This window comes from Microtus pennsylvanicus, chromosome Y (assembly GCF_037038515.1).
Source record: "Microtus pennsylvanicus isolate mMicPen1 chromosome Y, mMicPen1.hap1, whole genome shotgun sequence".
Classification (NCBI taxonomy): Eukaryota; Metazoa; Chordata; class Mammalia; order Rodentia; family Cricetidae; genus Microtus; species Microtus pennsylvanicus.
In genome coordinates this window covers 20,097,109-20,124,147 of record NC_134602.1, presented here as the reverse complement: position 1 = coordinate 20,124,147, position 27,039 = coordinate 20,097,109, and positions in this window count along the sequence as shown.

The following is a 27,039-nucleotide window of genomic DNA, read 5'->3' as shown; positions in this document are numbered from 1 at the left end:
AGTTTGATAATTATTACTATGAAGTAATGGAAAAATCAATAGAAAATAACCAATGAGGACATTGGAGTTAGGAAAAAAAACATACATTGAGTTGTTGACTCAGACCAAAAATTATTATACAGAAAAAAAAACACATAAAAAGTTTGAGTTACTTGGAAAATATGACTCAAGTAATTGGGAAGAAGATTGGGGTTTTTATTTTGGGTCTTCATGGGGCTGTATGAGCAGCATTTTAGGACCTGTATGCTGGATATTTCTGGGGGTTAGTAGGGAAGAAACCTGGCTAGGAGGAGTTTTAAGACATAAGTAGGACCTTTATGATGTCACAAGGCTTTGGTTGGGGGTGGCAACTCTGTTCCACATGAAGCACTAGTATTCTGTGAAGGTGTGCTTACTATCTTCACGGTGGCTGAGGAGGTCAGTTCAGCTCTTGGGCTACACAACTGTTCAACCGAATTTCCAGAAGTTGGAATCTAGAGAGCCAAGATATTTTCTTTTGGTAAATATGTTTAGGAAGCAACTAGGACCTCTGTAGTCAAAGAAAGGTTTCTTTCAAATCTGCTCTGGGTCCAAAATTTATGTCGTTAACAGCTCCTATATTTGATAGCTGGGGGACGGTTAATGTCAGGTATTCTCCCCACTCTATCTTTGCTAAAAATGTCCAATTCCTCAGTCCACTTAAATGGCAAAGATCCTCTTTGTCCATATGTGTTTTAAAAGATAATTATTTCTAATAGGTGCTGTTGCACAGATTAATGTTTCTTTCTTTTGGCAGTTTGACTCACAGTACTCACTTCTCTAATGAAGATACAGAATATCTTTATGTAATCAACCTGCATCTGGATCAGGAGACACAATAGAGAGAGCCAGTGGACTGGAGTGCCATGACCTGGGCAGGTGGTTATAGATGAGCCAACTAACCAGTAGCTTGAGTGGTAAGGAGAGGAGTGGCTGTTCTTTGAATTCTTTGCCATCTGTTCAGATATTTCTTTCTCACTTTAGGTATAGGCATAGCTTCCTCTCTCATTGATATAGTAAGTCAGGAAGTAGGTTTCTCAGTAGAGGTCAATTGCATTTTGCAGCAGGAATATGTCTCTGATACACATATACTGAGCTGTAGACAAGATTTTGATACTTTTCCTATTAATTTCTTAAGAACATATTCCATTTAGGTATCCAAATCTATTCAGCCCTGCCTTTTTCACCTGCTCCTAAGTTATTCCTAAAAAGAGCCTTGACCTCACATCCTCACCTTCTTATCCTTGCAGGCACTTATGGTGGAGGAAACCACTTTGTGTCTGATTTAAACTGAAGAGTTCTTCCTATGCAGAGATTGGCAGCTATGAAGCCCAAGCACAGAAACAGAGCCAAGAGACAGTGGAACAGGAGTGCTGTGGCCTATCTCAGAAAGTCTCCCGCCTTGATGAAGATGCCTCTTAGTATGAGTTGCATGCCACATCTCCAGAGAAAGAATGGGCCATCGCTCCACAAGCAAAAACTTAGTAAGCCTTTTGAGGCCCGGGAGAATACTGTTGGACGCAGAATTGCTCATGGCTGGAAGGAAGCCAATGAACCAGTCTCCCATTGGAAAGCCATCATTCTAGATCAACTGCCAACATATCCCTCTCTCTATTTGTTGAAATATGATGGGATTGATTGTGTCTATGGCTTGGAGCTTCATAGTGATGAAAGGATTTTAAACCTGAAGATCCTGCCTAACAATGTGCCATTTCCTCAGGTGACAGACACTCATCTCTCAAACACCATAGTTGGCAGAGCAGTGAAACATACATTCATGGGCACAAATGGCTCTAAGAATGACTGGAACGGGAGGGTCCTAGAAGAGGTGCCAATCATGAAGACCTGGTTTTATATTACCTACAAGAAAGATCCGGTCTTGTACATTTACCACCTCCTGGATGACTACCTGGAACGCAACCTCCACATCATGCCAGGCTCTAAGGAAGAGTGGAGTGGCATGGTCCCAGGTGAGGTGCAGGCCATAACGACCTGTTTCTACATGGTCAACGAGAATGATCCGGTCCTGTACCTTTCCCACCATCATGATGATTCCATTGAAGGCAACCTCCACATCACGCCTGAATGTCCTCCAGTAGAGGTGACTTTGGAATTAGGCAGGGATTCCTTGGAGGGCAAAAGAGTGCAGTACAACAAAAAAGATGGAACCCAAGAGATAGGTAAAATTATTTGCCAAGTTCCCAACAAACCTTCTGTGTATTTCATCAAGTTTGATAATGACTTCCATATCTATGTCTATGATTTGGTGAAGATCTGTTAAAGTGAAATTCTCAAATTTTGAGGGGCAGACTTAATTCTCTCTTTCGGAATGTGTTGTTTTCAGAGATACCTCAGGTATTCTATGAATCCTGGTATTTTTTCCAATGGATTATTCTTTCTCAAAGAATAAAAATTTGTTAACATGTTGTGTTATTTGGTCAATGATGGATTGTGTTTGGTGGATGGGGCATCACAGAAATACATGCCTCAAAACAAAGCAGGATTTATGGTCTTTTCCCCTTGGAGAGTAAAGGACTGGGGATGCGTGTTGTGGTAAAGGACTAGATGGCTGGCAAGGAAGCAGTGGAGAGGGGACAAAGAGTTGTATGATCTCGGGGCGGTACGAAGCTTGAGGGAAAACCATGTCAAATGGAAAGATGTGACCGATATCAGCGTGAGGTATTGGGACTTAAGAGGATAAAGAGTAGATTAATCAGGAAGGGACAAAAATGTATACTCAAAATCAGAGAAAATTAGGTTTCATTTAATGAAAGGTTTAATTCATACTGGCTGTAAGTCAAAGGATGTTTGATCTCCACTAGAGCATGTTGCTTAGTGAAAAGTGTCTCCGCTCAGTTGCTCTTCTCCAGTACGTTGGACATCAAGCTACCTACTTAGTTTTGCCAGAATTCTGTCTGCCACCTACTTTGTCATGCCTGGATTCGGTATGCCTTGAACTCTCATAGGTCTTATCCATGCCATCCAACCCTTGTCAGTTCATTTAAATAATTGCCCTGCCATATCTGGAAAACAGTGTTCCCTTTCATTGATCATGTTCTGTAGTACTTGGGCTATAAAACTCATGAACACACTCACCCACACACAGGATAAGCATGTATATATGATGCCCACTAGTGTGTGACATGCACACATATGATGAATGCACCGAACTCCATAATATCAGTAAAGTAGGGAATCCATGATGCTAGGTGGAGTCTGGCAAAGACCCCACACACCCACCAAACCGCCAAACACCTGTATGGTACTGATGTCTGACTCCCATCCTGTAAGGAACCTTCCATCCTGTAACTGGGCTATTTTTGGTTCCTTCATCTTCACAAACTTGGTTAAAATGTTAGATTTGTCAAACTGGGAGTTAGGGTCCAGCATGTAGATCAGCTGTTCCAGGTCAGGTGATTTGGCTACAATTTGGGTGAGAAATTGTACCAGGGAATTCTGGTACCCCCTCTCCTCTTGTTCTCCCTGTCCTCATCATCACTCTTGTGGGTGGGCCTGGAGCACAAAGAAGGTAAAATGGAATAAGCCTCCTCCTTAGTGGAAAACCTTGTCAATCCTTAATTTGACCTGACTCTCTGAGGGAATGCAGCACATTTTTTCCTACTAGGTCTCCTCATTCATTGGTTCACTCAATTTTCCAATGAATGATTGAATTCATCCATTCTTCCTTGTCTCTCTCTCTTCTTTCTTCCCTTCTTCCATTTCCCCCTTGATTGTAGAAATTTGAGCAGCAGGGCTCCATCCCCATGGGGCCGCCTTGTAAGGTTATGCTCCGAAATAACAACGCAAAACTATTCATTTCAACACTGCCTGCCCCATTATTTTCAGCCTCTTAACCCATGTCTAATAATGTATGTTGCAGCACGAGGTGCGCTTAGAAGGAAAGATTTAGCATGTCTGACCTGGTGGCTGGCTGTATCGCCATCTGCCTCAGAGTGCAGAGCTACCATTTCTGCCCATGGGAGAGGTGCATGGCATCTCTAAGCTCAATTCCTATTCCTCCCAGTATTCTCTTATGTTTATTCCACCCACCTATGTTCTAACCTTTCAGGCCAAACAGTTTCTTTATTTAATTAACCAATGACCTATACTTCATCATTACTCCTATTTCTGTTTAAACAAGAACGGAATCTTCAATTTTAACATAGCAAAATTACATATAACACAACAGTTATCAAGCAAGAATTACAGTTACAATATTTATATCTATTTTATCTTTTATCATAACAATGGAAACTATAACTATCTATCTATTCTTCAAACTCCAGAGTAATACAGTATTACCTAAGCAAACAAAAAGTAAGCCATTTTCAAACTCTAGAAATGACAGAGACATCTCGCTGCCTGGACAGTCACCCAAAGTTCCTCTGTACCGTTGGTGTTTCCATCCTCAGCCTACAGGCCCATAGTTTCCAGCAGACATTTCCATGAAGCAGGAAATTTCAAAGGCAGTCACTATCTGCTTGTCTTGAAGAATGTTTGCTGACCCTTTCCTGAATCAGGAACACGAAAAGATCATCTCGCCTTTAGGCAAGTTCAGTAGTCCTCTCTCTGAGTGTTTTCTGTGTACAGTTTATGCAACAATCCAGGCAAGAGCAGTTTCTTCCCCAAATGGCTATCAAACTCCATAAGGATCCTCTGTGATGCCCATCTTCTTCCTGAAGTAGATATGTGCTGCCAAGAGTAGAGTGTCTCACTGTCATGAAAAACCCTAAGGTACTAAAACATTAAATAGCCTATTTTGTAGTCTAGAGAGATATGAATAATGCCTATCTAACTGAAATATATATATCTATGTAGCTAGAAAATCTAACTAACATGACTACAAACTTGACTATTATTAATGATTATCCATTAATAACCTATATACATTATATTTTTAAATGAACTACACAATCACAATACCTTAATGAAGATCAAAAATGCATGTACATATAAAAAAAATTGACCTAAAATCTCTATCAGTAAAGCAAAATCTATACTAATGCAAATATTCATATCTATATCACATCCCACTTTAAATGTAAAAGAACGTTTATAAGCCATATTTGGGAACGTGGGTGCAGTTTTTTCTCTCCAAAATGCTTCCTGCTGAATGGTGGCATCATTATTGATTTATCTCAGTTGGCAGTTGAGCGAAGCAATTTTTTCAAGGTGTTCACAGCAACCTTTAAGTAGGGAGTGGTCCATCCTACCATATTAGGATAGAGGCATCCACAGACTATCACCCTCTGTGAAAACAAAATAGAAACTCCTTTCCAAAGCATCATGTCCTTAGATCCAAATTTCAAAGTCAAGGCATTTTCAAAATATCTACGTTGGATTATTTCAGCAGCTTTTATAAAGAAACATGTTTGAGCAGCTATTGCTACTGCCTCAAAATTCAAATGATTCAAAAAGAGCATAATAGCATACAATATCAAAATTCGCTGTGAATTTTCCATCGTTGTGCGCTTCAATTTAACCTCTATTTTGTTTATTTTTCCTTTTTATTTTTTGCCTTTTGAGACAGGTTCTCTGTATCTTTGACCTGGAATAACTCTGTATACCTGTCTGTCCTTGAAGTCTCAGAGATCTGCCTCTCTCTTCCTTTCAGGCATTGGGATTAAAGGTGTATGCTACTACACATTGAACTCACAAAGATCTGTTTGTCTCTGCCTTCAAGGCACTGGGATTAAAGGCGTGTACTACCTCACCTTGAAGGTACAGAGGTCAATCTCCCTCCGCCTCCCATGTGTTGGGTTTACAGGTGTGTACTACCACACCCAACAACTCTCTTCCTTTTTTTAACTTTAAGAACTTCAAATTTTAGCCTGCACATATTTTTAACACACTGTAAATCATTTAAAAATTTTCTTTGTCTTTGAATCTCTCTTTACTCTATTTCTCTCTCTGTTTTTCTGACCACATGAGTCTTTCATTTACCAAGCAATCTCAGTAGGACTAAAGCCGTGGCTTTGCTGGCCAGATGTAGCCCATTCCTTAGCTTTCTGCCATTCCAACCTTGTGGCTGAGGTACCGAACAGAGCCGCATTCAGTGCCACAAGTCTACAGTGTTTCAAGGTCCTTGCCATCATATGGCTGCAACAGACAACACTCAAGCCCTCTTTCTGTAGCTGGCCCTCCATCCTCAAACAGTCAGAGTTTGCCCAGGCAGGATGGCCCAGAAAGCCGGCATTTTAAAACAACACAGTTTTTTTTCCTGCTACTGCTGAAAACATACAAGCATTCAGTTGGCTTGTATCAACACCATTTAAATGTTGTGTGGCAGGACCTCTTAAGGGCTGCAGGGTTTTGCAGCTGAAGCTGAGTCAGCAAGCCTCTTTTAGATGAGAGCCCTTGCTTTCTTCTAGCAAGCAGAGCAGACCGAGAAATCCCTGCTACCAAGAAAACATGCTTTACTCTTTCCCAAGCTTTCTCAGGCTTTCAGTGGATTCAGTTGTCCACAAGGCTGCAAGCCATTCTGTAGTTATTTGAGCAGCGAGGCTGTGTCCCCAGCACCACGGCCGCATGAATGTTATGCCTGAAATAAATACACAAAAACTGTATTCTTTTAAACACTGCTGGCCCATTAGATTCAGCATTTTAACCCATTTCTAATAATCAGTGTAGTATAATGAGGTGCACTTACCAGGAAAAATTCAGCATGTCTGACATGGTGGCAGGCTGCATCGACATCTGCCTCAGAGAGCAGAGCTATGGCATCTGCCGGGGAGAGAGGAGCATGGCTTCTCTGAGCTCACTCCCTATTGCTCCCGGCATTCTATTTTCTTTACTCCACCTACCTATGTTCTAACCTATCAGCTGAAGCGGATTCTTTCTTTAATTAATCAATAAACTTCTTCTGTCAGTTTATCCTTTCAACAGCTTGCCCATATAAATCTCCCATGTGTCTTCTGTTGTATAATCTTTCATATGTAAAGAACTTGCACTCTCAGGGGAGGACTTTTCTGACATCTCTGTGGATGGAGATCATATGAGGAAGATCAGATGAGCAACCATGACAACTCTAATGCTGTAGAGTTAGGTGGACCAGAGATTGATGGCTGACATTCCTGTGCTATGCATCAGATGCCCCTGAACTCTGGCCCTGTTGACAGACAGGCAGACATCAAGTTGGTCACACATACTTAACTCATTCAGGTTCAGAGATACTGTAAATGGAGTTTTAATTCTTCTCCTAAACTAATAAAAAAACCAAGATTAGGAGAAGAGAAGAGCCTGCAGTAAGGCCTCAAAATGGGTCATTTTGCAAAGGAAAGGTTACCTGCCTCCATGTATGCTGTCTCCCCTTCTTAGTCAAATCCATCCTTCCAGTGTCTAGCTAACAGCTAACCATAGGATTGAACCCAACTGCCTTTGATTTCTGAAATAAGTGCTGTCCCCTTAAGGTCTCATAACAGCACAGGAAGGTTTGTAAGACTGTCCCAGCAACAATTTAAAGCAATTCTAGGACACCAAAGATGCAGCAAATTTGGTTAATTGGTAATATAGATCGTTCCGATGGGAAAAAATAATGTAGCATTAAAAAAAAAAACAGATTGGTGTACTCAAGATGAATTTATGTGATATGGCACACACAGGCTTCTAGTTCTGAATACTTCATGCTCGGTGTGTTTTGGAGATTGTCGTGACCCTGAACCTAGCTGGAGGCTTTGGGGCCTTGAAAGGACAAGACTTAATATTTCAGGACATCCTTGTACTTGGTGCCCACTGTTTACTGATTTCCTTACAGAGAATGAGCAGCCATCTACTCCTGCTGCCATGCCTTCCCCACATGAACAGAGAGAAGACCCTATACACACAGGTCGCTTGTATCACATGTGAAGGCATAAGTCACAAACAAACTCCCACAGCAGTTTAGAATTGTGATTAATAGAATGATTAGTTCTTGAAAGGGGAAAAACTTAGAGATCACAATCCCAACAAAAGCCCTCTGCAGCATCAGAAAAGGAGCCTAGTAGCCGGAAGGGAAGCTCAAGCAAGAGATCAAGCTGAAGGTAGAAGTTGCTTTTTAAAAGAGAGAGAGACCACAACTCAATGGGTTGGTATCTCAGTGGCTATTCAGAAAACATCACAGAGAAAGGATCTGCTTCATGCATGAGAGTCACCGATGATTTCCCTTTAAGAAAAAAACCCATCAAAACTCCCAATAACATCATCAGCATTCAACAACATGTCTATGATTTCTTTGCCTTGCCTTTGATTGTGCAGTAAATGATGCTGATAGTTAATCTGTGCAATTATGCAAATTTCCTTGTAACTGACTAGACAGAATTGACAGGTTATCTTAAACACAGCAGGGAGTCACTCTACGATGAAACTGGTTCATCATCACCTGTGTGACAGTGACATAATTAAGATCTTTCCTTTGTCTATAAATCTCATTATGTTCAACATGATATGTTGTCATACAGATTTCTTAGGGTTTTGTCCCACTGGTGGTTTCCTTGGTATGCTTACATAATTTTTGCCAGATCCAATCAGTTTTGCCATGCACTCTCAGCTCCACGTCATTGTGTTCCACTTATGTTCCAGTCCAGGCATTTTAGACCTCTTATAACTGTTGTAAGATTATTTCATGTTCCACCTAAATGATTTAGGATTTTATTTAGGCTGGGATTTATCTTCCATCACTGAGTTCATTGACTTTCCTTGGATTAAATTCCTGGGACACTGAGCCTAACACCTTGGGGATTCCTCCAGTTATTTCTCCTTTCTTAGATAGTTTACACTCTCACTATTACTGTGAGAGTGTTTCTGTAGCAAATATTCTTCTCAAGATGAGAAGAAACTTCAATATTACAATCCATTTGTTATTGTGATTTAAATACACATACACAAACACACACAAGTTAATGCACATACACTGATGATATCTCAATTTATGGGGCCATTCTGAGGATGTCAAGATCGATATCTCTCGAGTGGTTCTCAGAAGGCCATAGGGTGACCCTCTCTAGGTACTTAAGCAGGGAGGAGAAGTTGACCGCACTGTGACATGTCCCTAGGAACTATGTGTGCCTTGTCCCATAGTCAGATTGATTACTGACTATCTTGAAAACTGCCATGGAACTTTTGTTTGGCAAATGATGGAGATCAAGTCAGGGTCAAAATCAGAAAACTAGATGGAGCTTCCAAGCTCCAGTGGAAGAGCAGATGGATGGAGAAAAAGAGCAAGGATGTCAGGAATATAATGGCTTGGTCCACACTATGAGACACTGTGCCTGAACTAAGGGGATTCAACTAATCCAGTGACCTGGGAATGAAAGAACATGGGATCGAACTGGAAGTTCTGAATGTGGCTGACAATTGGGGCAGACGGAGAAGCCAAAGATAATGGCACTTGCAATTGTCTGCATATCATACACTGGCTTTTTGTGATCACATTTTTTGTGGATGCATACCTTGCTAAATCTGGATGGATGAAGGGTGGGCTTGGACTTCCCACAGCTCAAAGTACCCTGCCCTCTATTTGGACTGGTGTTTGAGTGGAGAGGTTTATTTGCGGAGCAAGAAGAATGTGGGAGGAGGAAGAGAAGTGGAACGTTTGATAATTATTATTATGAAGTAATGGAAAAATCAATAGAAAATAACCAATGAGGACATTGGAGCTAGGAAAAAAACATTTATGTGAGTTGTTGACTCAGACCAAAAATTATTTTACAGAAAAAGAAAACACATAAAAAGTTGAATTACTTGGAAAATATGACTCAAGTAATTGGGAAGAAGATTGGGGTTTTTATTTTGGGTCTTCATGGGGCTGTATGAGCAGCATTTTAGGACCTGTATGCTGGATATTTCTGGGGGTTAGTAGGGAAGAAACCTGGCTAGGAGGAGTTTTATGACATAAGTAGAGCCTTGATGATGTCACAAAGCTTTGGTTGGGGGTGGCAACTCTGTTGCACATGAAGCACTAGTCTTCTGTGAAGGTGTGCTTACTATCTTCACGGTGGCTGAGGAGGTCAGTTCAGCTCTTGGGCTCCACAACTGTTCAACCGAATTTCCAGAAGTTGGAATCTAGAGAGCCAAGATATTTTCTTTTGGTAAATATGTTTAGGAAGCAACTAGGACCTCTGTAGTCAAAGAAAGGTTTCTTTCAAATCTGCTCTGGGTCCAAAATTTATGTCGTTAACAGCTCCTATATTTGATAGCTGGGGGACGGTTAATGTCAGGTATTCTCCCCACTCTATCTTTGCTAAAAATGTCCAATTCCTCAGTCCACTTAAATGGCAAAGATCCTCTTTGTCCATATGTGTTTTAAAAGATAATTATTTCTAATAGGTGCTGTTGCACAGATTAATGTTTCTTTCTTTTGGCAGTTTGACTCACAGTACTCACTTCTCTAATGAAGATACAGAATATCTTTATGTAATCAACCTCCATCTGGATCAGGAGACACAATAGAGAGAGCCAGTGGACTGGAGTGCCATGACCTGGGCAGGTGGTTATAGATGAGCCAACTAACCAGTAGCTTGAGTGGTAAGGAGAGGAGTGGCTGTTCTTTGAATTCTTTGCCATCTGTTCAGATATTTCTTTCTCACTTTAGGTATAGACATAGCTTCCTCTCTCATTGATATAGTAAGTCAGGAAGTAGGTTTCTCAGTAGAGGTCAATTGCATTTTGCAGCAGGAATATGTCTCTGATACACATATACTGAGCTGTAGACAAGAGTTTGATAATTTTCCTATTAATTTCTTAAGAACATATTCCATTTAGGTATCCAAATCTATTCAGCCCTGCCTTTTTCACCTGCTCCAAAGTTATTCCTAAAAAGAGCATGGACCTCACATCCTCACCTTCTTATCCTTGCAGGCACTTATGGTGGAGGAAACCACTTTGTGTCTGATTTAAACTGAAGAGTTCTTCCTATGCAGAGATTGGCAGCTATGAAGCCCAAGCACAGAAACAGAGCCAAGAGACAGTGGAACAGGAGTGCTGTGGCCTATCAGAGAAAGTCTCCCGCCATGATGAAGATGCCTCTTAGTATGAGTTGCATGCCACATCTCCAGAAGAAGAATGGGCCATCGCTCCAGAAGCAAAAACTTAGTAAGCCTTTTGAGGCCCTGGAGAATATTGTTGGCCGCAGAATTTCTCATGGCTGGAAGGAAGCCAATGAACCAGTCACCCATGGGAAAGCCATCATTCTAGATCAACTGCCAACATATCCCTCTCTCTATTTGTTGAAATATGATGGGATTGATTGTGTCTATGGCTTGGAGCTTCATAGTGATGAAAGGATTTTAAACCTGAAGATCCTGCCTAATAATGTGCCATTTCCTCAGGTGACAGACACTCATCTCTCAAACACCATAGTTGGCAGAGCAGTGAAACATACATTCATGGGCACAAATGGCTCTAAGAATGACTGGAACGGGATGGTCCTAGAAGAGGTGCCAATCATGAAGACCTGGTTTTATATTACCTACAAGAAAGATCCCGTCTTGTACACTTACCACCTCCTGGATGACTACCTGGAAGGCAACCTCCACATCTGCCAGGCTCTAAAGAAGACTGGAGTGGCGTGGTCCCAGGTGAGGTGCAGACTATAACGATCTGTTTCTACATTGTCAACGAGAACGATCCGGTCCTGTACCTTTACCACCATCATGATGATTCCACGGAAGGCAACCTCCACATCACGCCTGAATGTCCTCCAGTAGAGGTGACTTTGGAATTAGGCAGGGATTCCTTGCAGGGCAAAAGAGTGCAGTACAACAAAAAAGATGGAACCCAAGAGATAGGTAAAATTATTTGCCAAGTTCCCAACAAACCTTCTGTGTATTTCATCAAGTTTGATAATGACTTCCATATCTATGTCTATGATTTGGTGAAGATCTGTTAAATTGAAATTCTCAAATTTTGAGGGGCAGACTTAATGCTCTCTTTGGGAATGTGTTTTTTCAGAGATACCTCAGGTCTTCTATGAATCCTGGTATCTTTTCCAATGAATTATTCTTTCTCAAAGAATAAAAATTTGTTAACATGTTGTGTTATTTGGTCAATGATGGATTGTGTTTGGTGGATGGGGCATCACAGAAACACATGCCTCAAAACAAAGCAGGATTTATGGTCTTTTCCCCTTGGAGAGTAAAGGACTGGGCATGCGTGGTGTGGTAAAGGACAAAATGGCTGTCAAGGAAGCAGTGGAGAAGGGACAAAAAGTTGTATGATCTCGGGGAGGTATGAAGCTTGAGGGAAAACCATGTCAAATGGAAAGATGTGACCGATATCAGCGTGAGGTATTGGGACTTAAGAGGATAAAGAGTAGATTAATCAGGAAGGGACACAAACGTATACTCAAAATCAGAGAAAATTAGGTTTCATTTGATGAATGGTTTAATTCGTACTGGCTGTAAGTCAAAGGATGTTTGATCTCCACTAGAGCATGTTGCTTAGTGAAAAGTGTCTCCGCTCAGTTGCTCTTCTCCAGTAAGTTGGACATCAAGCTACCTACTTAGTTTTGCCAGAATTCTGTCTGCCACCTACTTTGTCATGCCTGGATTCGGTATGCCTTGAACTCTCATAGGTCTTATCCATGCCATCCAACCCTTGTCAGTTCATTTAAATAATTGCCCTGCCATATCTGGAAAACAGTGTTCCCTTTCATTGATCATGTTCTGTAGTACTTGGGCTATAAAACTCATGAACACACTCACCCACACACAGGATAAACATGTACATATGATGCCCACTAGTGTGTGACATGCACACATATGATGAATGCACCGAACTCCATAATATCAGTAAAGTAGGGAATCCATGATGCTAGGTGGAGTCCGGCAAAGACCCCACACACCCATCAAACCGCCAAATACCAGTATGGTACTGATGTCTGACTCCCATCCTGTAAGGAACCTGCCATCCTGTAACTGGGCTATTTTTGGTTCCTTCATCTTCACAAACTTGGTTAAAATGTTAGAGTTGTCAAACTGGGAGTTAGGGTCCAGCATATAGATCAGCTGTCCCAGGTTAGGTGATTTGGCTACAATTTGGGTGAGAAGTTGTACCAGGGAATTCCGGTACACCCTCTCCTCTTCTTCTCCCTGTCCTCATCATCACTCTTGTGGGTGGGCCTGGAGCACAAAGAAGGTAAAATGGAATAAGCCTCCTCCTTAGTGGAAAACCTTGTCAATCCTTAATTTGACCTGACTCTCTGAGGGAATGCAGCACATTTTTTCCTACTAGGTCTCCTCATTCATTGCTTCACTCAATTTTCCAACGAATGATTGAATTCATCCATTCTTCCCTGTCTCTCTCTCTTCTTTTTTCCCTTCTTCCATTTCCCCCTTGATTGTAGAAATTTGAGCAGCAGGGCTGCATCCACATGGGGCCGCCTTGTAAGGTTATGCTCCGAAATAACAACACAAAACTATTCATTTCAACACTGCCTGCTCCATTATTTTAGGCCTCTTAACCCATGTCTAATAATGTATGTTGCAGCACGAGGTGCGCTTAGAAGGAAAGATTTAGCATGTCTGACCTGGTGGCTGGCTGTATCGCCATCTGCCTCAGAGTGCAGAGCTACCATTTCTGCCCATGGGAGAGGTGCATGGCATCTCTAAGCTCAATTCCTACTCCTCCCAGCATTCTCTTATGTTTATTCCACCCACCTATGTTCTAACCTTTCAGGCCAAACAGTTTCTTTATTTAATTAACCAATGACCTATACTCCATCATTACTCCTATTTCTGTTTAAACAAGAATGGAATCTTTAACTTTAACATAGCAAAATTACATATAACAAAACAGTTATCGAGCAAGAATTACAGTTACAATATTTACATCTATTTTATCTTTTATCATAACAATGGAAAACTATAACTATCTATCTATTCTTCAACTCCATCAGAGACTCCAGAATAATACAGTATTACCTAAGCAAACAAAAAGTAAGCCATTTTCAAACTCTAGAAATGACAGAGACATCTCGCTGCCTGGACAGTCACCCAAAGTTCCTCTGTACCGTTGGGGTTTCCACCCTCAGCCTACAGGCCCATAGTTTCCAGCAGACATTTCCATGAAGCAGGAAATTTCAAAGGCAGTCACTATCTGCTTGTCTTGAAGAATGTTTTGCTGACCCTTTCCTGAATCAGGAACACGAAAAGATCATCTCACTTTTAGGCAAGTTCAGTAGTCCTCTCTCTGAGTGTTTTCTGTGTACAGTTTATGCAACAATCCAGGCAAGAGCAGTTTCTTCCCCAAATGGCTATCAAACTCCATGAGGATCCTCTTTGATGCCCATCTTCTTCCTGAAGTAGATATGTGCTGCCAAGAGTAGAGTGTCTCACTGTCATAAAAACCCTAAGGTACTAAAACATTAAATAGCCTATTTTGTAGTCTAGAGAGATATGAATAATGCCTATCTAACTGAATATATATATCTATGTAGCTAGAAAATCTAACTAACATGACTACAAACTTGACTATTATTAATGATTATCCATTAACAACCTATATACATTATATATTTAAATGAACTACACAATCACAATACCTTAATTAAGATCAAAAATGCATATACATATAACAAAATTGACCTAAAATCTCTATCAGTAAAGCAAAATCTATACTAATGCAAATATTCATATCTATATCACATCCCACTTTAAATGTAAAAGAATGTTTATAAGCCATATTTGGGAACGTGGGTGCAGTTTTTTCTCTCCAAAATGCTTCCTGCTGAATGGTGGCATCATTATTGATTTATCTCAGTTGGCAGTTGAGCGAAGCAATATTTTAAAGGTGTTCACAGCAACCTTTAAGTAGGGCGTGGTCCATCCTACCATATTAGGATAGAGGCATCCACAGACTATCACCCTCTGTGAAAACAAAATAGAAACTCCTTTCCAAAGCATCATGTCCTTAGATCCAAATTTCAAAGTCAAGGCATTTTCAAAATATCTATGTTGGATTATTTCAGCAGCTTTTATAAAGAAACATCTTTTAGCAGCTATTGCTACTGCCTCAAAATTCAAATGATTCAAAAAGAGCATAATAGCATACAATATCAAAATTCGCTGTGAGTTTTCCATCTTAGTGCGCTTCAATTTAACCTCTATTTTGTTTATTTTTCCTTTTAATTTTTTGCCTTTTGAGACAGGTTCTCTGTATCTTTGACCTGGAATAACTCTGTATACCTGTCTGTCCTTGAAGTCTCAGAGATCTGCCTCGCTCTGCCTTTCAGGCATTGGGATTAATGGTGTATGCTACTACACATTGAACTCACAAAGATCTGTTTGTCTCTGCCTTCAGGCACTGGGATTAAAGGCATGTGCTACCTCACCTTGAAGGTACAGAGGTCAATCTCCCTCTGCCTCCCATGTGTTGGGTTTACAGGTGTGTACTACCACACCCAACAACTCTCTTCCTTTTTTTAACTTTAAGAACTTCAAATTTTAGACTGCACATATTTTTAACACACTGTAAATCATTTAAAAATTTTCTTTGTCTTGAATCTCTCTTTACTCTATTTCTCTCTCTGTTTTTCTGACCACATGAGTCTTTCATTTACCAAGCAATCTCAGTAAGACTAAAGCCGTGGCTTTGCTGGCCAGATGTAGACCATTCCTTAGCTTTCTGCCATTCCAACCTTGTGGCTGAGGTACCGAACAGAGCCGCATTCAGTGGCACAAGTCTACTGTGTTTCAAGGTCCTTGCCATCAAAGAGGCTGCAACAGACAACACTCAAGCCCTCTTTCTGTAGCTGGCCCTCCTTCCTCAAACAGTCAGAGTTTGCCCAGGCAGGATGGCCCAGAAAGCCGGCATTTTAAAACAACACAGTTTTTTTTTCCTGCTACTGCTGAAAACTTACAAGCATTCAGTTGGCTTTTATCAACAACATTTAACTGTTTTGTAGCAGGACCTCTTAAGGGCTGCAGGGTTTTGCAGCTGAAGCTGAGTCAGCAAGCCTCTTTCAGATGAGAGCCCTTGCTTTCTTCTAGCAAGCAGAGCAGACCGAGAAATCGCTGCTACCAAGAAAACATGCTTTACTCTTTCCCAAGCTTTCTCAGGCTTTCAGTGGATTCAGTTGTCCACAAGGCTGCAAGCCATTCTGTAGTTATTTGAGCAGCGAGGCTGTGTCCCCAGCACCACGGCCGCATGAAGGTTATGCCTGAAATAAATACACAAAATCTGTATTCTTTTAAACACTGCTGGCCCATTAGATTCAGCTTTTTAACACATTTCTAATAATCAGTGTAGTATAACGAGGTGCACTTACCAGGAAAAATTCAGCATGTCTGACATGGTGGCTGGCTGCATCGACATCTGCCTCAGAGAGCAGAGCTATGGCATCTGCCGGGGAGAGGGGAGCATGGCTTCTCTGAGATCACTACCTCTTCCTCCCGGCATTCTATTTTGTTTACTACACCTACCTATGTTCTAACCTATCAGCTGAAGCGGATTCTTTCTTTAATTAATCAATAAACTTCTTCTGTCAATTTATCCTTTCAACAGCTTGCCCATATAAATCTCCCATGTGTCGTCTGTTGTATAATCTTTCATTTGTAAAGAACTTGCACTCTCAGGGGAGGATTTTTCTGACATCTCTGTGGATGGAGATCATATGAGGAAGATCAGATGAGCAACCATGACAACTCTAATGCTGTAGAGTTAGGTGGACCAGAGATTGATGGCTGACATTCCTGTGCTATGCATTAGATGCCCCTGAACTCTGGCCGTGTTGACAGACAGGCAGACATCAAGTTGGTCACACATACTTAACTCATTCAGGTTCACAGATACTGTAAATGGAGTTTTAATTCTTCTCCTAAACTAATAAAAAAACCAAGATTAGGAGAAGAGAAGAGCCTGAAGTAAGGCCTCAAAATGGGTCATTTTGCAAAGGAAAGGTTACCTGCCTCCATGTATGCTGTCTCCCTTTCTTAGTCAAATCCATCCTTCCAGTGTCTAGCTAACAGCTGACCATAGGATTGAACCCAACTGCCTTTGATTTTGGAAATAAGTGCTGTCCCCTTAAGGTCTCATAACAGCACAGGAAGGTTTGTAAGACTGTCCCAGCAACAATTTAAAGCAATTCTAGGACAGCAAAGATGCAGCAAATTTGGTTAATTGGTAATATAGATCGTTCTGATTGGACAAAATAATTTAGAATTAAAAAAACAGATTGGTGTACTCACGATGAATTTATGTGATATGGCACACACAGTCTTCTGGTTCTGAATACTTCATGCTCGGTGGGTTTTGGAGATTGTCGTGACCCTGAACCTAGCTGGAGGCTTTGGGGCCTTGAAAGGACAAGACTTAATATTTCAGGACATCCTTGTACTTGGTGCCCACTGTTTACTGATTTCCTTACAGAGAATGAGCAGCCATCTACTCCTGCTGCCATGCCTTCCCCACATGAACAGAGAGAAGACTCTATACACACAGGTCTCTTGTATCACATGTGAAGGCATAAGTCACAAACAAACTCCCACAGCAGTTTAGAATTGTGATTAATAGAATGATTAGTTCTTGAAAGGGGAAAAACTTAGAGATCACAATCCCTGACAAAAGCCCTCTGCAGGATCAGAAAAGGAGCCTAGTAGCTGGAAGGTAAGCTCAAGCAAGAGATCAAGCTGAAGGTAGAAGTTGCTTTTTAAAAGAGAGAGAGACCACAACTCAATGGCCTGGTATCTCAGTGGCTATTCAGGTAACATAACAGAGAAAGGATCTGCTTCATGCATTAGAGTCACCGATGATTTCCCTTTAAGAAAAAAACCCATCAAAACTCCCAATAACATCATCAGCATTCAACAACATGTCTATGATTTCTTTGCCTTGCCTTTGATTGTGCAGTAAATGATGCTGATAGTTAATCTGTGCAATTAATGCAAATTTCCTTGTAACTGACTAGACAGAATTGACAGGTTATCTTAAACACAGCAGGGAGTCACTCTACGATGGAACTGGTTCATCATCACCTGTGTGACAGTGACATAATTAAGATCTTTCCTTTGTCTATAAATCTCATTATGTTCAACATGATATGTTGTCATACAGATTTCTTAGGGTTTTGTCCCACTGGTGGTTTCCTTGGTATGCTTACATAATTTTTGCCAGATCCAATCAGTTTTGCCATGCACTCTCAGCTCCACGTCATTGTGTTCCCCTTATGTTCCAGTCCAGGCATTTTAGACCTCTTGTAACTGTTGTAAGAGTATCTCATGTTCCACCTAAATGATTTATGGTTTTATTTAGGCTGGGTTTTATCTTCCATCACTGAGTTCATTGACTTTCCTTGGGTGTAATTTCTGGGACACTGAGCCTAACTCCTGGGGGATTCCTCCAGTTATTTCTCCTTTCTTAGATAGTTTACACTCTCACTATTACTGTTAGAGTGTTTCTGTAGCAAATATTCTTCTCAAGATGAGAAGAAACTTCAATATTACAATCCATTTGTTATTGTGATTTAAATACACACACACAAACACACACAAGTTAATGCACATACACTGATGATATCTCAATTTATGGGGCCATTCTGGGGATGTCAAGACCGATATCTCTCGAGTGGTTCTCAGAAGGCCATAGGGTGACCCTCTCTAGGTACTTAAGCAAGGAGGAGAAGTTGACCGCACTGTGACATGTCCCTAGGAACTATGTGTGCCTTGTCCCATAGTCAGACTGATGACTGACTATCTTGAAAACCACCATGGAACTTTTGTTTGGCAAATGATGGAGATCAAGTCAGGGTCAAAATCAGAAACCTAGATGGAGCTTCCAAGCTCCAGTGGAAGAGCAGATGGATGGAGAAAAAGAGCAAGGATGTCAGGAATATAAGGGCTTGGTCCACACTATGAGACACTGTGCCTGAACTAAGGGGATTTCAACTAATCCAGTGACCTGGGAATGAAAGAACATGGGATCAAACTGGAAGCTCTGAATGTGGCTGACAATTGGGGCAGACGGAGAAGCCAAAGATAATGGCACTTGCAATTGTCTGCACTGGCTTTTTGTGATCATATTTTTTGTGGATGCATACCTTGCTAAATCTGGATGGATGAAGGGTGGGCTTGGACTTCCCACAGCTCAAAGTACCCTGCCCTCTATTTGGACTGGTGTTTGAGTGGAGAGGTTTATTTGCGCAGCAAGAAGAATGTGGGAGGAGGAAGAGAAGTGGAAAATTTGATAATTATTATTATGAAGTAATGGAAAAATCAATAGAAAATAACCACTGAGGACATTGGAGCTAGGAAAAAAAAACATTCATGTGAGTTGTTGACTCAGACCAAAAATTATTTTACAGAAAAAAAAACACATAAAGGGGTTGAGTTACTTGGAAAATATGACTCAAGTAATTGGGAAGAAGATTGGGGTTTTCATTTTGGGTCTTCATGGGGCTGTATGAGCAGCATTTTAGGACCTGTATGCTGGATATTTCTGGGGGATAGTAGGGAAGAAACCTGGCTAGGAAGAGTTTTATGACATAAGTAGAGCCTTGATGATGTCACAAAGCTTTGTTTGGGGGTGGCAACTCTGTTCCAGATGAAGCACTAGTATTCTGTGAAGGTGGGCTTACTATCTTCACGATGGCTGAGGAGGTCAGTTCAGCTCTTGGGCTCCACAACTGTTCAACCGAATTTCCAGAAGTTGGAATCTAGAGAGCCAAGATATTTTCTTTTGGTAAATATGTTTAGGAAGCAACTAGGACCTCTGTAGTCAAAGAAAGGTTTCTTTCAAATCTGCTCTGGGTCCAAAATTTATGTCGTTAACAGCTCCTATATTTGATAGCTGGGGGACGGTTAATGTCGGGTATTCACCCACTCTATCTTTGCTAAAAATGTCCAATTCCTCAGTCCACTTAAATGGCAAAGATCCTCATTGTCCATATGTGTTTTAAAAGATAATTATTTCTAATAGGTGCTGTTGCACAGATTAATGTTTCTTTCTTTTGGCAGTTTGACTCACAGTACTCACTTCGCTAATGAAGATACAGAATATCTTTATGTAATCAACCTGCATCTGGATCAGGAGACACAATAGAGAGAGCCAGTGGACTGGAGTGCCATGACCTTGGGCAGGTGGTTATAGATCAGCCAACTAACCAGTAGCTTGAGTGGTAAGGAGAGGAGTGGCTGTTCTTTGAATTCTTTGCCATCTGTTCAGATATTTCTTTCTCACATTAGATATAGGCATAGCTTCCTCTCTCATTGATATAGTAAGTCAGGAAGTAGGTTTCTCAGTAGAGGTCAATTGCATTTTGCAGCAGGAATATGTCTCTGATACACATATACTGAGCTGTAGACAAGAGTTTGATAATTTTCCTATTAATTTCTTAAGAACATATTCCATTTAGGTATCCAAATCTATTCAGCCCTGCCTTTTTCACCTGCTCCAAAGTTATTCCTAAAAAGAGCCTTGACCTCACATCCTCAACTTCTTATCCTTGCAGGCACTTATGGTGGAGGAAACCACTTTGTGTCTGATTTAAACTGAAGAGTTCTTCCTATGCAGAGATTGGCAGCTATGAAGCCCAAGCACAGAAACAGAGCCAAGAGACAGTGGAACAGGAGTGCTGTGGCCTATCAGAGAAAGTCTTCCGCCATGATGAAGATGCCTCTTAGTATGAGTTGCATGCCACATCTCCAGAAGAAGAATGGGCCATCGCTCCAGAAGCAAAAACTTAGTAAGCCTTTTGAGGCCCTGGAGAATATTGTTGGCCGCAGAATTTCTCATGGCTGGAAGGAAGCCAATGAACCAGTCACCCATTGGAAAGCCATCATTCTAGATCAACTGCCAACATATCCCTCTCTCTATTTGTTGAAATATGATGGGATTGATTGTGTCTATGGCTTGGAGCTTCATAGTGATGAAAGGATTTTAAACCTGAAGATCCTGCCTAATAATGTGCCATTTCCTCAGGTGACAGACACTCATCTCTCAAACACCATAGTTGGCAGAGCAGTGAAACATACATTCATGGGCACAAATGGCTCTAAGAAAGACTGGAACGGGATGGTCCTAGAAGAGGTGCCAATCATGAAGACCTGGTTTTATATTACCTACAAGAAAGATCCGGTCTTGTACATTTACCACCTCCTGGATGACTACCTGGAAGGCAACCTCCACATCATGCCAGGCTCTAAGGAAGAGTGGAGTGGCGTGGTCCCAGATGAGGTGCAGGCCATAACGACCTGTTTCTACATTGTCAACGAGAATGATCCGGTCCTGTACCTTTACCACCATCATGATGATTCCATTGAAGGCAACCTCCACATCACGCCTGAATGTCCTCCAGTAGAGGTGACTTTGGAATTAGGCAGGGATTCCTTGCAGGGCAAAAGAGTGCAGGACAACAAAAAAGATGGAACCAAAGAGATAGGTAAAATTATTTGCCAAGTTCCCAACAAACCTTCTGTGTATTTCATCAAGTTTGATAATGACTTCCATATCTATGTCTATGATTTGGTGAAGATCAGTCAAAGTGAGATTCTCAAATTTTGAGGGGCAGACTTAATGCTCTCTTTGGGAATGTGTTTTTTCAGAGATACCTCAGGTCTTCTATGAATCCTGGTATCTTTTCCAATGGATTATTCTTTCTCAAAGAATAAAAATTTGTTAACATGTTGTGTTATTTGGTCAATGATGGATTGTGTTTGGTGGATGGGGCATCACAGAAATACATGCCTCAAAACAAAGCAGGATTTATGGTCTTTTCCCCTTGGAGAGTAAAGGACTGGGGATGCGTGGTGTGGTAAAGGACAAGATGGCTGTCGAGGAAGCAGTGGAGAGGAGACAAAAAGTTGTATGATCTCGGGGCGGTATGAAGCTTGAGGGAAAACCATGTCAAATGGAAAGATGTGACCGATATCAGCGTGAGGTATTGGGACTTAAGAGGATAAAGAGTAGATTAATCAGGAAGGGACACAAATGTATACTCAAAATCAGAGAAAATTAGGTTTCATTTGATGAATGCTTTAATTCGTACTGGCTGTAAGTCAAAGGATGTTTGATCTCCACTAGAGCATGTTGCTTAGTGAAAAGTGTCTCCGCTCAGTTGTTCTTCTCCAGTAAGTTGGACATCAAGCTACCTACTTAGTTTTGCCAGAATTCTGTCTGCCACCTACTTTGTCATGCCTGGATTCGGTATGCCTTGAACTCTCATAGGTCTTATCCATGCCATCCAACCCTTGTCAGTTCATTTAAATAATTGCCCTGCCATATCTTGGAAACAGTGTTCCCTTTCATTGATCATGTTCTGTAGTACTTGGGCTATAAAACTCATGAACACACTCACCCACACACAGGATAAACATGTACATATGATGCCCACTAGTGTGTGACATGCACACATATGATGAATGCACCGAACTCCATAATATCAGTAAAGTAGGGAATCCATGATGCTAGGTGGAGTCTGGCAAAGACCCCACACACCCATCAAACCGCCAAACACCTGTATGGTACTGATGTCTGACTCCCATCCTGTAAGGAACCTGCCATCCTGTAACTGGGCTATTTTTGGTTCCTTCATCTTCACAAACTTGGTTAAAATGTTAGAGTTGTCAAACTGGGAGTTAGGGTCCAGCATGTAGATAAGCTGTCCCAGGTCAGGTGATTTGGCTACAATTTGGGTGAGAAATTGTACCAGGGAATTCTGGTACACCCTCTCCTCTTCTTCTCCCTGTCCTCATCATCACTCTTGTGGGTGGGCCTGGAGCACAAAGAAGGTAAAATGGAATAAGCCTCCTCCTTAGTGGAAAACCTTGTCAATCCTTAATTTGACCTGACTCTCTGAGGGAATGCAGCACATTTTTTCCTACTAGGTCTCCTCATTCATTGGTTCACTCATTTTTCCAAAGAATGATTGAATTCATCCATTCTTCCTTGTCTCTCTCTCTTCTTTCTTCCCTTCTTCCCTTTCCCCCTTGATTGTAGAAATTTGAGCAGCAGGGCTGCATCCCCATGGGGCCGCCTTGTAAGGTTATGCTCCGAAATAACAACACAAAACTATTCATTTCAACACTGCCTGCCCCATTATTTTAGGCCTCTTAACCCATGTCTAATAATGTATGTTGCAGCACGAGGTGTGCTTACAAGGAAAGATTTAGCATGTCTGACCTGGTGGCTGGCTGTATCGCCATCTGCCTCAGAGTGCAGAGCTACCATTTCTGCCCATGGGAGAGGTGCATGGCATCTCTAAGCTCAATTCCTATTCCTCCCAGCATTCTCTTATGTTTATTCCACCCACCTATGTTCTAACCTTTCAGGCCAAACAGTTTCTTTATTTAATTAACCAATGACCTATACTCCACCATTACTCCTATTTCTGTTTAAACAAGAACGGAATCTTTAATTTTAACATAGCAAAATTACATATAACAAAACAGTTATCAAGCAAGAATTACAGTTACAATATTTATATCTATTTTACCTTTTATCATAACAATGGAAAACTATAACTGTCTATCTATTCTTCAACTCCATCAGAGACTCCAGAATAATACAGTATTACCTAAGCAAACAAAAAGTAAGCCATTTTCAAACTCTAGAAATGACAGAGACATCTCGCTGCCTGGACAGTCACCCAAAGTTCCTCTGTACCGTTGGTGTTTCCATCCTCAGCCTACAGGCCCATAGTTTCCAGCAGACATTTCCATGAAGCAGGAAATTTCAAAGGCAGTCACTATCTGCTTGTCTTGAAGAATGTTTTGCTGACCCTTTCCTGAATCAGGAACACGAAAAGATCATCTCACCTTTAGGCAAGTTCAGTAGTCCTCTCTCTGAGTGTTTTCTGTGTACAGTTTATGCAACAATCCAGGCAAGAGCAGTTTCTTCCCCAAATGGCTATCAAATTCCATAAGGATCCTCTGTAATGCCCATCTTCTTCCTGAAGTAGATATGTGCTGCCAAGAGTAGAGTGCCTCACTGTCATGAAAAATCCTAAGGTACTAAAACATTAAATAGCCTATTTTGTAGTCTAGAGAGATATGAATAATGCCTATCTAACTGAATATATATATCTATGTAGCTAGAAAATCTAACTAACATGACTACAAACTTGACTATTATTAATGATTATCCATTAATAACCTATATACATTATATTTTTAAATGAACTACACAATCACAATACCTTAATTAAGATCAAAAATGAATATACATATAACAAAATTGACCTAAAATCTCTATCAGAAAAGCATAATCTATACTAATGCAAATATTCATATCTATATCACATCCCACTTTAAATGTAAAAGAACATTTATAAGCCATATTTGGGAACGTGGGTGAAGTTTTTTCTTTCCAAAATGCTTCCTGCTGAATGGTGGCATCATTATTGATTGATCTCAGTTGGCAGTTGAGAGAAGCAATTTTTTAAAGGTGTTCACAGCAACCTTTAAGTAGGGCGTGGTCCATCCTACCATATTAGGATAGAGGCATCCACAGACTATCACCCTCTGTGAAAACAAAATAGAAACTCCTTTCCAAAGCATCATGTCCATAGATCCAAATTTCAAAGTCAAGGCATTTTCAAAATATCTATGTTGGATTATTTCAGCAGCTTTTATAAAGAAACATCTTTTAGCAGCTATTGCTACTGCCTCAAAATTCAAATGATTCAAAAAGAGCATAATAGCATACAATATCAAAATTCGCTGTGAATTTTTGTGCGCTTCAATTTAACCACTATTTTGATTATTTTCCTTTTTATTTTTTTGCCTTTTGAGACAGGTTCTCTGTATCTTTGACCTGGAATAACTCTGTATACCTGTCTGTCCTTGAAGTCTCAGAGATCTGCCTCTCTCTGCCTTTCAGGCATTGGGATTAAAGGTGTATGCTACTACACATTGAACTCACAAAGATCTGTTTGTCTCTGCCTTCAAGGCACTGGGATTAAAGGCGTGTGCTACCTCACCTTGAAGGTACAGAGGTCAATCTCCCTCTGCCTCCCATGTGTTGGGTTTACAGGTTTGTACTACCACACCCAACAACTCTCTTCCTTTTTTTAACTTTAAGAACTTCAAATTTTAGCCTGCACATATTTTTAACACACTGTAAATCAGTTAAAAATTTCCTTTGTCTTTGAATCTCTCTTTACTCTATGTCTCTCTCTGTTTTTCTGACCACATGAGTCTTTCATTTACCAAGCAATCTCAGTAGGACTAAAGCCGTGGCTTTGCTGGCCAGATGTAGCCCATTCCTTAGCTTTCTGCCATTCCAACCTTGTGGCTGAGGTACCTAACAGAGCCGCATTCAGTGCCACAAGTCTACAGTGTTTCAAGGTCCTTGCCATCAAAGAGGCTGCAACAGACAACACTCAAGCCCTCTCTCTGTAGCTGGCCCTTTTTCCTCAAACATTCAGAGTTTGCCCAGGCAGGATGGCCCAGAAAGCCGGCATTTTAAAACAACACAGTTTTTTTTCCTGCTACTGCTGAAAACATACAAGCATTCAGTTGGCTTTTATCAACACCATTTAACTGTTTTGTGGCAGGACCTCTTAAGGGCTGCAGGGTTTTGCAGCTGAAGCTGAGTCAGCAAGCCTCTTTTAGATGAGAGCCCTTGCTTTCTTCTAGCAAGCAGAGCAGACCGAGAAATCGCTGCTACCAAGAAAACATGCTTTACTCTTTCCCAAGCTTTCTCAGCTTTCAGTGGATTCAGTTGTCCACAAGGCTGCAAGCCATTCTGTAGTTATTTGAGCAGCGAGGCTGTGTCCCCAGCACCACGGCCGCATGAAGGTTATGCCTGAAATAAATACACAAAAACTGTATTCTTTTAAACACTGCTGTCCCATTAGATTCAGCATTTTAACCCATTTCTAATAATCAGTGTAGTATAACGAGGTGCACTTACCAGGAAAAATTCAGCATGTCTGACATGGTGGCTGGCTGCATAGACATCTGCCTCAGAGAGCAGAGCTATGGCATCTGCCGGGGAGAGGGGAGCATGGCTTCTCTGAGCTCACTACCTCTTCCTCCCGGCATTCTATTTTGTTTACTCCACCTACCTATGTTATAACCTATCAGCTGAAGCGGATTCTTTCTTTAATTAATCAATAAACTTCTTCTGTCACTTTATCCTTTCAACAGCTTGCCCATAGAAATCTCCCATGTGTCTTCTGTTGTATAATCTTTCATTTGTAAAGAACTTGCACTCTCAGGGGAGGATTTTTCTGACATCTCTGTGGATGGAGATCATATGAGGAAGATCAGATGAGCAACCATGACAACTCTAATGCTGTAGAGTTAGGTGGACCTGAGATTGAAGGCTGACATTCCTGTGCTATGCATCAGATGCCCCTGAACTCTGGCCCTGTTGACAGACAGGCAGACATCAAGTTGGTCACACATACTTAACTCATTCAGGTTCACAGATACTGTAAATGGAGTTTTAATTCTTCTCCTAAACTAATAAAAAAACCAAGATTAGGAGAAGCGAAGAGCCTGAGTAAGGCCTCAAAATGGGTCATTTTGCAAAGGAAAGGTTACCTGCCTCCATGTATGCTGTCTCCATTTCTTAGTCAAATCCATCCTTCCAGTGTCTCGCTAACAGATAACCATAGGATTGAACCCAACTGCCTTTGATTTCTGAAATAAGTGCTGTCACCTTAAGGTCTCATAACAGCACAGGAAGGTTTGTAAGACTGTCCCAGCAACAATTTAAAGCAATTCTAGGACACCAAAGATGCAGCAAATTTGGTTAATTGGTAATATAGATCGTTCTGATGGGACAAAATAATTTAGAATTAAAAAAAAAACAGATTGGTGTACTCACGATGAATTTATGTGATATGGCACACACAGGCTTCTGGTTCTGAATACTTCATGCTCGGTGGGTTTTGGAGATTGTCGTGACCCTGAACCTAGCTGGAGGCTTTGGGGCCTTGAAAGGACAAGACTTAATATTTCAGGACATCCCTGTACTTGGTGCCCACTGTTTACTGATTTCCTTACAGAGAATGAGCAGCCATCTACTCCTGCTGTCATGCCTTCCTCACATGAAGAGAGAGAAGACCCTATACACACAGGTCGCTTGTATCACATGTGAAGGCATAAG